Genomic DNA, 15,437 nt, shown 5'->3' on the forward strand with positions numbered 1-15,437 from the left:
ATGTTTGAATCTAAAAGAACTCTTTATGTAATGCAGTCCGTGGGCCCCCCTTGTGTGGCTCCCCACATGAAAGTCTACCTTCTGTGTCTGCTTACCATGTGTAAGCTTTAAAGGCTATCACTACAGAGATTAACTGGCCCCTGCATTGTTTACACCTCAAATTCAGACTTTAAGATCCTGCATTGTTCATACTTGTAAAGCTCTGTACTGTTCACACCTCAGACCCAGACTGAAACTGCCCACATAGTTCACCTGTTTATGCATCATACAGACTGCTGAAGGGGCACCAGCACTGTGTCACTGTATGTAGTACATCTTAGAGTGGTCCTTATAGGTTTCCCTGTCTCCTGTTCTGTTCTGCCTTCCCTATGCTCCTTGTGTGTGCCATACTCTGCCTATGTGTGCCATATTCTGCCTTCTCTAAGCTCCCTGTGTGTGCCATACTCTGCCTTCCCTATGCTCCCTGAGTGTGCCATACTCTGCCTGTCCTATGCTCCCTGTGTGCCATACTCTGCCTGCCCTATGCTCCCTGTGTGTGCCATACTTTGCCTGCCCTATGCTTCCTGTGTGTGCCATACTCTGCCTGTCCTATACTCCTTGTGTGCCATACTCTGCCTGCCCTATGCTCCCTGTGTGTGCCATACTTTGCCTGCCCTATGCTTCCTGTGTGTGCCATACTCTGCCTGCCCTATGCTCCCTGTGTGCCATACTCTGCCTTCCCTATGCTCCCTGTGTGTGCCATACTCTGCTTTCCCTATGCTCTCTGTGTGTGTGCCCTACTCTGCCTACCCATGGGACATGAGTCTGGTAAGGTTTGTTCTGGGCATTTTAAAATTGTTGTTAGGGGGCCCTAAGGTGTTTTAATCATGTTCTGGTGAGTGCTGTGTTATCCACAGGTGAGGATTTATGGTAGTGTCTTAAAAAACCTCACAATTTTTCCACATATGAGTGATAAGTGATATCCCTGCAGTGAGCACCAACCATTTGTTTTTTTTGGTGTACTACTACCATAATGTGATCATGTGGTAACATGGGTATGGTTTAAAGTGGGTGTGGTTTAAAAACGGGAGTGGTTTACACTGAGGGGAAATCACTCATCACTCATATGTGAAACAAGTTTATTAAGAAATAGGACACACCGGCACAACATGGGTAATTCCAGCAGGTAAAACCTTGCTCGTTTATTGCGGATGCAACGTTTCGGGGCGTGACCCCTTTCTCAAGTTTATTAAACCATATTAAGACATACCTTTAATTCCATATGCCTCATCCTCACCTGTGGATAACACAGCACCCCAGCACATAATTAAACACCATGGGGACCCGTTAACTAGTATTTTCAAATGCTAACAAGCTCCCACCAGGTTCACTTCCTGCAGGCAGAGCATGGCAAATACAGGCAGCATAGAGCAGGCAGAGCATGGCTCATACACAGAGCATAGGGCATGCAGAGTATGGCACACACAAGGAGCCAGCAAATAACTAACTAGGTGTTATTGGGCCCCACAGCAAATTAATTTTAGGGCCACCAAATATGCAGAGGTTGTCCTATTTTACCATTACATATTTAAAGGGCTCATTAATTAGGGCTTCACGGGCCCCCTCTACCTCCTGAGCTCCCCTGAAGCCGCAGGGTCTGCTTCATCTGTAGATACATCCCTGCAAGGAGCATAGGGCAGACAGAGTATGGAACACAGGGAGCATAGAGCAGGCAGAATACAGCAAGAGACAGGGAAATTTATCTGGCCCTGGTGCCCCTTCAGCAGTTTGTATGAAGAGGTAAATGATGGGCGCACTTACAGTATAGTCTGGGACTGAGGTGTGAACAGTACAGGGCTTTAGCGGTGTGAACAATAGAAGTTTCAAAGTAGTGAACAATGCAAGGGGATTAAAGGTGTGAACAATTTATTTTACTGTCTGATTCTGAGGGGTAAACAAAGCAGGGACCAGTTAATCTTATAGAACAAGAAAGTGATGAATTTCAGTCCAACGCAGTGGGTTGCTGCAAAATCAGTGCTTTATTCGACACAACATGTTTCAAGCTAGGCTCTTTGTCAAGTGTAATACAAAAAGGCACCACACAACCCTATATAGTTTAAACCACACCCATCATTAGTAGTAATCGGATGCAGGTTATTGCTGTTAGGTAATTATTCAGCCTGACCCCATTCGAAAAAAGTTATACAGACAATTTACAAAGTCCCATAATGTGTAGACAAGTTTCATATTAATCACAGCACGAAACATAACTGTGCATTTCCAAATCCATAACGTGGACAGTGAATCTGTAAATATGACATAAAAAAAATTAGTTTAATACACTTAAAAACAATTACCTGGGTACTGCTCTAAGAGCCTACCCTGAGCCAGCTACATTTAATCATAGGACATCAAACGATGTCTCAATATCTGTAATAGAAACATTCTTACCCTTAAGTAGAGAATTTCACATTCATAATATTAGTCAATAAGTATCCATTTTATCTGGAAGGGAAAAGATCAAAAAATGTATCAAAAGGATAACTGAATATGTTACAAGGTATAAATAGTGTAAAATTCACAGGAAGCTGCTAATACTCCAGTGTTCATTTAAACCTTCTGGATGTAAGATATTAAATTTTTTAATCCACTTTGCTTCTTCTTGAAGTAGTAATTTAAGCATATTGCCCCCTCTTTGTGGTTTACAAATCACTTCTATCACTTGCCATTTGAGCTGTGATAAATTGTGTTTAAAAGAAGAGAAATGTCTTGAAATGGGCGTATCTGTTTGAGTCCCTACTTTAAAATTACTTATGTTGGATCTATGTTCTTTAATTCTCTCTTTAACTGGACGGGATGTTTGTCCTATATACACTAGTCCACACGGGCATTTCAACAGATATACCACATTTGCACTTTCGCACGTAGCATAGGAATGAAGCTTTAATCCCTTACCATTTATAGGGTGGTGTACAACTTCCCCTTTAATGATAGATGAACAGCATATGCAATTAAGGCATGGGAGGGTACCCTTTTTTGGTGGTCCTTGAAAGAGGGACTGTAATTTGTTGGGCTTACGAGGTTCTGCTGGACACAATTTATCGCGTAATGTCTGTCCTCTAGTATAGCAAAACATTGGAATTTCATTACAAGGACATTTCAGTGATTTCAGTGATTTATCATGCTGCAACATGGGCCAAACTTTTTAATCACATTTTCTATCTGGGCACTTGCTCATGAAAATTTACTGACAAATGTCATTCTCTTATTATTTTTTGGTACCGGTTTGTGGGCTAATAATTCACTTCTAGATGTGGCTCCTACATCATTTGCGACTTTATATAGGCTATATAACTTATACCCTTTAGCTTTGAATCTGTTAATGAGCGTATCAGCCGCCTCCCAATATCTAGCATCATCCGAGGCAATCCGCCTTGCTCTCAAAAACTGACTTTTTGGAATCGCTGCAATGCAGTGAGGATTGTGATAACTAGAGGCATGGAGTAGGCTGTTACGATCTGTAACTTTTTGATACAAAGCAGTCTCAATAATGCCCTGGTTAAGCGTTAGTTTTACATCAAGGAAGTTAAGAGAATGAGTCAAAATCTCTAAGGTGAATTTAACTGAAGGGTGTTTAGTATTGGCCTTATTTACCATGTCCTGAAAAACAGTAATGTCCCCCTTCCATATAATCAATATATCGTCCACAAACCTGAGATAGAGTGCAATATGCTCTTTAAATTCTGCATTAAGGAAAAACATTTTTTCCAACTTGTGGACGAATAAATTCGCAAATGAGGGAGCGACCGCCGCCCCCATCGATGTACATTGACATTGCCAATAAAATTTGTCTTCGAATCTGAAATAATTGCGTTTCAATATCAGTGTTAAACAATCAATCAAGAAGTACACTATGGTGCGTGTTAAATTTGTTTCAAGAAGACACTCTTCAATATGCATAATTCCCTCATCTTGAGGTATAGATGTATATAAACTGACAATGTCAATACTGCATAAGGTACAATTAGTGTCTAACACCTCCAATGTGGACAATTTTAGTAATAACTCATTTGTAGGGACCAGTTAATCTTAGTACTGATACATTTTAAAGCTTCCACAAGGTAAGCAGTCACAGCAGGGAGACTTTCGTGTGGGGGGCCACACAAGGGGTGCCTGTGGGCCGCCAGTTGAACAACATTGTGGCTAGAGTAAAGCTATTTCCTACTCCTTGTTTTCTACTAGCTGCCTGTGTAACATTCCATCATGAGTAGCATATGTTGGTTTGATGTTTGTATTGGTAGTTCATTCATTTAGGTACACATTTTGAAGTAGGAGGGTATTCATAATACATAGGAAGAGCTTGAGATTCCTGTTTCTTCTTGAGGTTTTGCTTTGTGAATACAAACATTGTAGAAACGATTTCTTCATGTGTCATCATGTGTTCAATTATCATTACTATAGGCATCAGATTTTTAATGACCTGTTTCCAATTCTTACTCATTTCAGGAAGCATGTGACCACTAATTCAGTAACTCACTTTATTTCCACACTTGACTTACAAAAAGAAAATAATACATTATTAATTTTAGTAGGGGAAAGTGTATTACTGTGTGTTTTAAAAGGAGAAAAAAATATGTTTTTTTCTGTTATCTGTGCTTTTTTGTGCCTTGACACCACATACTTCAAGTACAAGGACCTTTTTTATAGACAGAAACATGGCTGTGCAATGGGTTCTCCAGTCTCTCCCATTGTAGCTAACTTGTACATGGAGGAAGTGGAAAGGATGGCCTTACTTACTTTCCAGGGAACTACACAAAGTCACTGGTTCAGATATGTGGATGACACTTGGGTTAAAATCAGATCCAATGAACTCAGTTTAACTCAGTGGACATCTTCTTGGAAGATGTCCATGGGAACAAACTTGCCTTTTTAGACTGTTTGATATGCATCCAAGAGGAAGTATACAGGAAACCCACTCATACAGATCAATATCTGTTGTTCAATTCCCACCATCCGCCGGAACACAAACTGGGTGTAATTAGAACTCTGCACCACAGGGCGGAATGTGTGGCAACTGATACAGAGTCCAAGGACAAGCATACACATCTCAGAGGCGCTTTGAAAGTGTGTATCTACCCAGATTGGTCCTATTTCAAAACAGCAGCAACCAAGCCCAAAAAGGAACACCAAAAGTAATAACCACCCGGAAACACATAGTAGGCGAAACATAGTCATCCCATAGAGAGAAATTCGGGAGGATTTTCAACAAACACCACATCCCTGTGTTTTTCAAACCTAGCAACACACTGAGACAAAAACTGGTACACCTGAAGGATCCAACGCCTAAAGAAAAACAAAGCAATGTGGTATATGCAGTCCAGTGTAGTCAGAAGTGCACTGATCTATACATTGGGGAGACAAAACAACTGCTCACCAAATGAATGGCTCAGCATGAAGGGCGAGCTCTACAGGGCAAGACTCAGCTGTCTTTCTACACCTAAAAGACAAGGGACACTCCTTTGAAGATGTCCAAATCTTGGATAAAGAAGGCTGCTGGTTTGAAAGAGGCGGGGGCCTTCGACACCACCTGTCTGCTACATACAATGCTGTTCTAACATCTGTACCCTGGCGGTTTCAGAACACTTCACAAATCCATTCATGCAACTCTCACAAGTAACACCTGTTTCTAGGAGTTGCATGACACATTGATAATCCTATCACAGAACTAATACCTCTGTGAATTTCAGATTTCACCTCTCTGAAGAGTTACAATGTGCCGTTGTAATTGGATTAGTGGAATAGTCTATTTGCTGAGAACTTCCCACACCAGTCAGTTGAACAGAAGAAGCTGCTCGGATGAGTATTCAATAATTACCCAGCAAGTCCAGTTGTTTTTTAAATTACTTATATTAGATATACACCAACAAGTCACCTTTCATAGCTCCAATCTGTTCTAAATGTGGCCACTAGACTCATTCATCTATCTCACCACTCAACATCAGCAGCTCCCATGTGCATGTCCCTTCACTGGCTCCCAATTTCCTCTAGAATCAAATTCAAATTACTAACACTACCTTTCAAGGCACTTAATAATGAAGCCCCTCCCTATTTTTCATCTCTGATCTCCAAATACACTCCTTCACGCAACCTTCGATCTGCTTCTGATCTTCGCCTCTCTTCTCCTCTCATCACTTCTGCCCATTCTCATCTACAAGACTTTTCTCGGGCTTCTGCTTTTCTCTGGAACTCTCTGCCTCGAGCTGTCAGACTTTCTCCTTCTTTCCAAACCTTCAAGCGATCCTTAAAGACCCACCTGTTTAAAGAAGCTTATTCAATGTACCTTAATTAATCAATCATTGCTGTATCAAAATCACAAAATTGTTTCTAAAATCCTAAAGTCTCAATTGTACCATAACATTTACTTTGTAAACACTAATTTGTAGGACCATCTAATCCTATTGTACTCTGTATCCCTTGTTTGTTATCCTCCATTTATTCCCTGTTTGTTATAACTAAGGTAAAGCACTGCGTATCTTGTCGGCACTATATAAATAAATGATGATTATATACCATGACCTGGATGAATGGAAAATCTTCATAGTCATAAAAAATGAAAGTGTTTTAAAGTTATGAAAATATCATCAGCGCCGATTCTAATGAAGACGCCGCCTGAGGCGGCTCCTTAAATGCCGCCCCTTCCCTGGCAGAAACACTAGTGCGGAGAGCGCAACTGCGCTCTCTCGCGCTAGTAAAGCCGAATTTCCGGTTTCAAAACCGGAAATTCGGCTCTTTAAAGTGACAGGAGCGGCTTTTTGCCGCCCCTGGAAACTTATCTGGCGCTGCCGCCTGAGGCGAGCGCCTCAGCTCGCCTCATTGGCGGAGCGCACCTGAATATCATGTACTGTTCCCCTGTACTGGTAAAACTTCAGAAACACTACTATAGTTTTTTATAAACAAGCTGCTGTGTAGCAATGGCGGAAATTGGAAAAAGGCTATATGGCACAGGTTAAATAGTGGATAACAGATAACACCATTATGTTCTACAGAGTTTATCTGCTATCTGCTGTGTAAACTGAGCCTTTTCTCCTTTGAATGGCTTCCCTGCTACACAGCAGCTTATTTATATAAACAATAGTAGTGTGTCTGAAGGAAACACACCAGTTTTAACAGTACATGGCAACACGGCATTATATTTTTATTACTTTAAAACACTTACATTTTTTGGTGTTACTGTTCCTTTTAAGAATTACTCTAATTGCACTTTGGACATTTCATACATTTGAAAGAGTGATGCAGACCTATGTTCTTTGCTCTAGGTGTTCTTAGCTCAAGATGTTTTTTTACAGTATTTCTAGTGTATACTTTAACACACAGCAACCAACCCCCGCAGTGTTGCCACAACAACAGCCCAATGGATAGCTCATATGCATTTGGAAACAATGTTATATGTTTGCCACATAGTCATTTGGGTTGAAAAAATCTATATATTTATTCATCAAGTTCTACTTTTTAATTTACCACCTGGTACTGATAGTGTTGCACAGATACAAAAATATTCCATAGGTCGTGCCAAGTGTGCGTCAAGGCACAGTACAATCCTTGCTAAAATGCTATGTAAATTGGATTAATATAAATAATAAACTAATAATTTGTCATAATGCATATTAATTTGCTAAATTACAGTCTATTTGACAGCTCTCTTAATCACCTATATTATTCTTTTTATATAACATGTAACCAGTAATGCTCTACTATGCTTTTTTAATGGTATCAAAGCATCCCTAGGTAGAACTTATATATACAGTCATATTGACACAATTGCTCTCTTTTTCGAAAACATGCACCAGTTCTACCAGAAAAAATATTGGCAATAGCAATGTTATTGTAATCATAGCAAAGAAACAACACAAAATAACTGGAAAAAATTATGAAGGGACCAATTTTTGACTGGTCGACCCTGTTTTTTTGGCACAAAACCCCACATGATTAGTAAACTCACATGGCGTTTCCTTAATGGAAAATCACTTGAGCAAACCATTCTTAAACTGGCCCCTAAATCTTACCTAACTTCACATAGGTATCCCAAAATGGACTGGACAAAGTTAGCGGCACTAACTATAAGAAATATTTGAATTTTAAGATGATTCTCATTTAATACATAAGTTATGCAAGTAAACTAATCAATGATAAGTTACAGGTATCTTTAATGCACATAACTAGTCTGAACTAGTCTGAACTGTCCAATGAGGTGAGATACATAATTATAAAAAAGCATGGGCAATCTCTGTTACAATTTATGTTGCAAATAATGATTCCAGCAAGACAATGAACCAAAGCCCTCTTATTTCAGTTATTCTTTCTAAAGATTTGCTGCCACATATTTTGACTGGGGTCATTTTTTATTAACTGAAATTATATGTTAAGTTCTAAATAGAATACAAATTTTGTAATATAAATAGTGAAATAAGGAATTGTGGAAACTTGATTTTATCAACTTCAAACTTATTTTGTAGATCAGTTTATTTCAAAGTAATTTGTGAATTGAGGCACCATTATTTTTGACCAGTACTTTAATTTATCTGTAGTTGTCCATTCAAAGCCCTTTTGTACCACAAATCTCTGTGCCTTTAAGAAAAGGATTCATCTTACTATGACTCATGGAATGTCTAACTATAATATATTTCCTTACAGGAAGAAGAAAATGAGGTTTCATCACTACAAGTGACTACCAGCAAAATAGTCATTGATATAAATATGAATCTGGAAACTGTAACTGATGTTTAATAATTTATTTTTCACAAGCAGGTTTAATTTTTTTAAAATATATGTGGTTTACTCATGTACTTCCTCATCTTACTAATGGCAACTTAACCATGCTGTTTGTTAGAAGGTAATTTTAAATGGCTTGTGGTGGAATTGGTCAATTAGAACAAGTAACATCAGTCAGTGATTCACAGCATTGTTGTGATGTTTGCAACTAGGAAAAAAGTACGGTTGGGGAAAACAAAATAAAACAGATTTAAGTGCATTACAGTTATGATGATTTTCTATATTCAGTTTTGATACCCTTTAAACTAATACTGAACATACCGTATATTTAAACAAACAATAGTCAGCATTAAAAAAGTAAATCTTTTATTTTACAGAATACCCTTAGGATAGGAAATAATAGAGTTATACTGTGTTATGTATATTTGTTGGGTCAAGGCAACACTTTTGCAGTATTCTCATCTGATGATAGATATTCTGCTTTTTTTGAAAAGGCAAGTTTTGTATGTTTGGGAGACAAATGTAATTACTTAGTTAAATGAGTTTAAATACAATATTAATTAAACACATGATCCAAACATGAGCCTTGGTCTCAAAATGGACACACCCAGTCACATGGAAATAATCCATAATAATTATATTTAAATTATCATTCATGACACATGTATAGGCCATTTTGGAATGCACTGTGTATCATCTCAAGGAAAAAGATCTCCCTAACTCAATTGTTATCTTTGCTCATACAAGTATAAATATACACACCATCAACAGCTGAACAATTCATAACTTCATATTTTTCATAAGGACTGCTCTGTGAACTCAACAAGATAAAACCATGCCTGGAAAAGCAGACAAGAAGAAATGCCCAGACCCATGCCCAAAACCAAAGCCCCAGAAATGCAAAGATCGTAAGTAATAATTCTCTTAATTATTATATAAAGGACAACTGAAACTGTATTTTTGATTACTTTTATATACTAGCATGCAGATCCCCTCTGGGTAGATAAGAGTGAAGTCAATAGAAAATGTGAGGGGCTGCTGTCTATATTGGCCTTTAGATTCATTTCAAATATAAACTGCATTATGAACAAATGCTAATTTTGGACCGTAAATATAGACGCCAGTGTAGGTTTCCAAACAAAATCTTATTTAATATACACCTTAATATTTTTTTAAATCATAGTTGCAGAGATAAAGTTTGGACATGAGGACCAATAAAATATTATAGAGATATATATATATTTGAAAGAAATAGTTTAATAATTTCCTTGAATTCCTTGGTCTTGCTGTTATCCATTTCAAAACAAATCAACAGAAAATGCTAATACATTACACCTTTCAGTAGGCCACCATAAATGACTTTAGTTGCAAAAAGTGACCATAAATAATGGAGCGTTTTTTTATTGCTCAAGACCATGCTGTATGTACAGAGATCACAAGAGAGGAGTTTGTGCAAGAGTGCCTAAAGTGGAGCTTACAATGTAAGGCACTACGTTTACCCAGGTGCAGTAACCCGTAGCAACCAATCAGCTGGTAGCATTTAATGGTCATCTGTTTAAAAGCAAACATCTCATAGGTTGTTATGGATTACAGCTCCTGGGCAGGTTTTAGGTGCCAAGGTTTTTGGGTTTTTTTTTAAAAAAAAAACCCCGCTTGTATTAACATGACGAAACCATGCAAGAGTTTAGGAACTCTCATGATTTGTTACTAGCCGAATGTTAAAGTGTTCTTAAATGGGGCCCCTAGTGCCTTTTATTACATTTGGGGATTAAATTCTATTAGCCTGCCAGTTTGTTTTTGGAATGTGGAAGGAATGTGGAAGGAAATCAGTGTACCCAGAAGAAGCCCACACAGACACAGGAAGAACATACAAACACCTTGCGGATACTGTCCTGGTTGGAATTAAACCTAGGACCCAAGTGCTGCAATGCAGCACTGCAGACTATTGCACCACCATGCTGCTCATAGCTGTTCTTCAAGAATGGCAAATATGTTTCTACTAATTCCATGTGACTTCAAGATCCAAACTAAGGAAATTAATTTCTATGTTAGAGATCTCATCAGTGCACTTTCCTCTAGAGCAGTGCTGCCCAACTTCTGTGGTACTGAGGGCCGGATGTTTTCAGCCTATGTGGTGAAAGCCAGTGGATATTAAACCGGACCCACTTTAAACCAGGCAGGCAGAGTATGGGACACACAGGGAGCATAGGGCAGACAGCGTATGACACACAGGGAGCATAGGGCAGGCAGAGTAGGGCACATACAGGAAGCATGGAGCAGGCAGAGTATGGCACTCACAGGGAGCATAGGGCAGACACAGTATGGCACATGCAAGGAGCATAGGGCAGTTGGAGTTTGGCACACAGGGAGCATAGAGAAGGCAGAATACAACAGGAGACAGGGACAACTCTAAGATAAACAGTTCATACTGTACTACACACAGTGACACAATGCTGGTGCCCCTCCAGCAGTTTGTATGAGGTGTGAACAGGTGAACAATATGGGCACTCAGTATGGGTCTGAGGTGTGAACAGTACAGGGCTTTACATGTGAACAATAAAATGATTACAGGTGTGAACAATACGGGGGATTACAGTTGTGAATAATGCAGTTTCACACCACTGCTCTAGAGGAAACTTGCACCCGGATGGGATGAAGAAGCTCAGGTGGCAAAGGGCACCCTGAACTCTGCCATGTCAGGCAGCAGATAACCTTGGATCTTCCTGGGACATTAATGTTGATGTCTTAGACATTGACTGGGCGTACCTATCTATACTAGGCACATTTGGACAGACCAGTAAGCCATAATAACCAATCAGTGATTACCTACATTCAACCAGATGCAGGTAGGACAATGAAAAAAAATGTGATTAATTGTCCCAGTCTTTCTAGCTGACCTGCAGTATTAGCCTATGAGTGGAAAGATACCTATAAATCCACCTTAAGGTACACTTATGTAGATCTGGAGAAATATGCTTAGTAGCCTAAGTGAGTGTCTCAATTGATTTTTATTTATAAAGCTGTGTTATTTGGTGACCTGTCACTTAAATGCAGTATGAAAGTCACCTATATGCATAACCTTTAAACTATAACACTATCTCATTTAATGGAATGTTTAGTAATGTAACATAAGCTGGAACACAGAACTTGCCACTTACTATTTAAATTTACAAATATATATGTGGCTATTTTGTTTATATTTCTCACAAGGTCTTTTCTCTTTTTCTTCCATAGCTTGCAAGACTACTCCAAAATGCCCTAAACCTGCACCAAAATGCAAAGGTACCTAATGTTTCATTATAGACTGCATACCTGACTTTGTATTCTAATTGTTATTTCCTTTTCTAATAAGAAGATTCAGCCTAAAGGTCAAGGAAAGGCTGATTCACTAAGGAGCTCCAAAATGGTAGGCATCCCCCAGTAAATTAAATCACTTTTTCCCCTGGTCTGGTTTTCCTTTTCAAAAAAAATGCACTGACCCTGGAATCTTCTAAGAAAGTGGCACACTGACATCTTACTTGTATTCCCAAAAACGCCATGAGTAGACTTGCACAAATTAATTTTAAATAATGCCCATGAGCAAGCCCACTCAAGAGATCCCTGGGAGTAACATGGTACCACAGCACTTTCTTTTTTTTGTTACAAAAAGGAACACTGTCCAGGTGAAAATCTAAGTGCGTTGGGGATGTCACACATTTTAGTTTTTGATGTCCTTTAGCTTTAAAACAACAATAAAGAAGTACTAGCAGAACATATTTATATAAATTTGCCTATTTAAAACATTGTCAGAAAACCAAGTTAGCAACCCTGCATGTCTTTGCTAAAAGTTCAGTTTTGAATTTCCTCCTGGGTCAAGCACATGATTATTGTTGTGGCTTTCACCAAAATATTCATTATTTCTGTACATAAATAAACTGCAAATGAGTTTACAAATTGAAGTGAGGAGCCGGATCAGATTTTAAACAATTCTCGAAATGATCATATTATGCCTTATTTTTATACAGTCCATTCTATATAGTTGACCTGGATGATGATTACAGACACAGGTAACTTTATCTACCACCCCAAGAAGCTTTTTTATAAGGCATACAGACTTAGCTCACTTTGCAAAACAGTGGATATTGTTCTTTGCTTTATTAAGATATAAATTATATAAGGGAGCATGATTCTGTTATTGAAGATAATAGAGCATAGAATGATTGAATATAACCCAATTTGTCTATTCAAGTGAAGATTGATAGGAGATATGAGATATTAGGAAATGAAATATTCTACTGGATATAAATACTAGGATTAAAAGGGCATTATACCTGCTTGTTTAACAATGAATAAGGATTGTTTTAAACATACATACATTTTACCTATCGTGAATTTTCTTCAGCTAAACTGGGCAAACAAGGAATTTGAAGCTACTCTAGGTAGATAATTAGATTAACAGTGCACAGATTATCCCCCTGCATAATGGACTGCTGCTAATAAACCAGTCAAAACAAAGTAAGAAGGAAGGGGTTGTATATTAATAATTTAATTGTCTAACATGCAAGGAACTTTGAATATCTATGCTAAAAGAAAAGGCAAAACATACGTTCTGCACAAGCCCTATTTGTTGAAAACCGTGTATGCTGCCCAATTCATGATTTAGGGCTTTTTTTTGTCGCCTAGGGTCAAGAATTGTTTCCCACATAAAGATTATTTGATGAGGGTTCAGTTGCATATTAGGGAGACAACAAAACTGTTCTACAAATGAACACATTTTTATAAATACAGTATTTGTTATAAATACATATTTATAACCTATATTTCTGAAAAACAAAATGGTGTAATGTATTAAAAAGTGAAATGTTCACTAATAGTCTAATAACTCATATCACCCAATCATCAGATACCATTTACTGGTTAGCTTAGTGAAAACAGAATCTCATTGGTTGCTGTTGGCTACTAGATCTAGGCAAACTTCATGCATATTATGACATTACTCTAAACAATCTGTTGTGTGATAAGTCATCAACACTGAAGTTCACTGAACATGATTTAAAATTAATTCTACTACAGTATTTAAAAGTAAGCATATGCATTAAGAAGTTTCCTTAATGTCAACTGTTTTTGATCATGTTATGTCTTTTTAATTTGTAGATCCCTGCAAGCCACAAGATTGTACCCAAGACAAAAAATGTGTCAAGAAGTGTTAAACAAGGACTAAAATAACTACTCTGTTATCTATTTATTTTAAGACATCTGTCCAAGATCTTGCTCATATCAAGTTATGGTGTGTCTCATAGTCCCTTGGAATAGCATAAATTGTTCAGGCTTTATCCAATGATATCCAGAATAATATCTGAATAAATGGAGCTATAAACTCATTTGCTGTACACTTTTTTTCCTTATAATTGAATCAAAATTATACCACACTCATCCAGACTTTCTAATAAATTTCTATTGAGAGAAAGTTTTAACATTGCAGTTCAGTGGGCTAATGAGAAGTGAATTAAAGGTTTTTATCATCTCACAAAGACAAACAATTATATTTGTTCCACTAAAACTATTTGTTCCAGCTTAAAATACAGTGGCTGGAAAAATAATAGTAGTATTTGATTTTTTATGTCTATCAATAAGTGTGCCTAACCTGTCTATACCTAGCAGTTTGCTGTATGAGCACACCGTATTGTAACTGAGGTACTCTTGTTTATTGGTCTCATCATAATTATTTGGTATTATTGTACATGGAAAAGAAAACATCAGTCGAGGATTTAGAAAAATGGTGATTAAGAATGGAGTTATTTAATAGAGATACAGTTAAAATAATTTTTACAATATTCAAGCTTTCATTCTGCCAGTATCATTTGGGCCATTGCCTATTGAGAAATGAAGATCAGACTCAAAATTAATAATCAAATGGCTGTGATGCATACTCTTTTGAGGTAAGACAATACCCAGAAATTAACATTACTCCTTCATGGGATGACGTTAAAATAAATGGTTCCTAGATATTTTAGATATTTTCTGTACTGTTTACTTCTATACAAGACTAAAAACAGGAGTCAGTTTATTAATATTATCAAAACTTTGGGTTCTTGTTAAATCTGTTAAATTTTATGATATTAATAAAGAACTCTTAAAAATAAAGTACCTTGGTCTTCTAAGTACAATATTGAACTGGGTGCTAAATTGACCCAAATCTGTCAAAATCAGAAGGAATTTGTCATCTACAATATCAATGAGCAGAGGGAAACAATAAGGATGCTGTTCCAGCACTAAACTGTTCTCCATATATACCTATAACTGTGTATCCACATACATAACTGTTAAATGTAATATAGAAACATAGTAAGTTAGGTTGAAAAAAGACAACCGTCCATCAAGTTCAACCTTTTAACTCTATTTCAACCTGCCTAACTGCTAGTTGATCCAGCAGTTAATTTGCCGACAATACCTCAATAGCTGATGTCATCCAAGAAGACAGCCTATAGACAACTAGGGCCACATTTACTTAGGGTCGAATATCGAGGGTATTCGAGCGTTGAAGTAAAATCCTTTGACTTCGAATATCGAAGTCAAAGGATTTACCGCATTTCCTTCGTTCGAAGGATTTTAATCGAACGATTTTCCTTCGATCAAAAAAACCTAGGAAAGCCTATGGGGACCTTCCCCATAGGCTAACATTGATGCTCGGTAGGTTTTAGGTGGCGAAG

At 37.7% G+C, this 15,437-nt stretch overlaps 1 long non-coding RNA gene across 1 annotated transcript; it reads left to right on the forward strand.

Moving 5' to 3' along the window:
• Positions 1-9,460: 9,460 nt before the first annotated feature.
• Positions 9,461-14,108, forward strand: LOC121395407. Its single transcript, XR_005962461.1, has 3 exons — positions 9,461-9,656; positions 11,983-12,030; positions 13,882-14,108. It is a non-coding gene; the product is annotated as an uncharacterized LOC121395407 (long non-coding RNA).
• The last annotated feature ends 1,329 nt before the right edge of the window (positions 14,109-15,437 follow it).

The sequence above is a fragment of the Xenopus laevis genome, chromosome 7L (genome assembly GCF_017654675.1).
Source record: "Xenopus laevis strain J_2021 chromosome 7L, Xenopus_laevis_v10.1, whole genome shotgun sequence".
NCBI lineage: Eukaryota > Metazoa > Chordata > Amphibia > Anura > Pipidae > Xenopus > Xenopus laevis.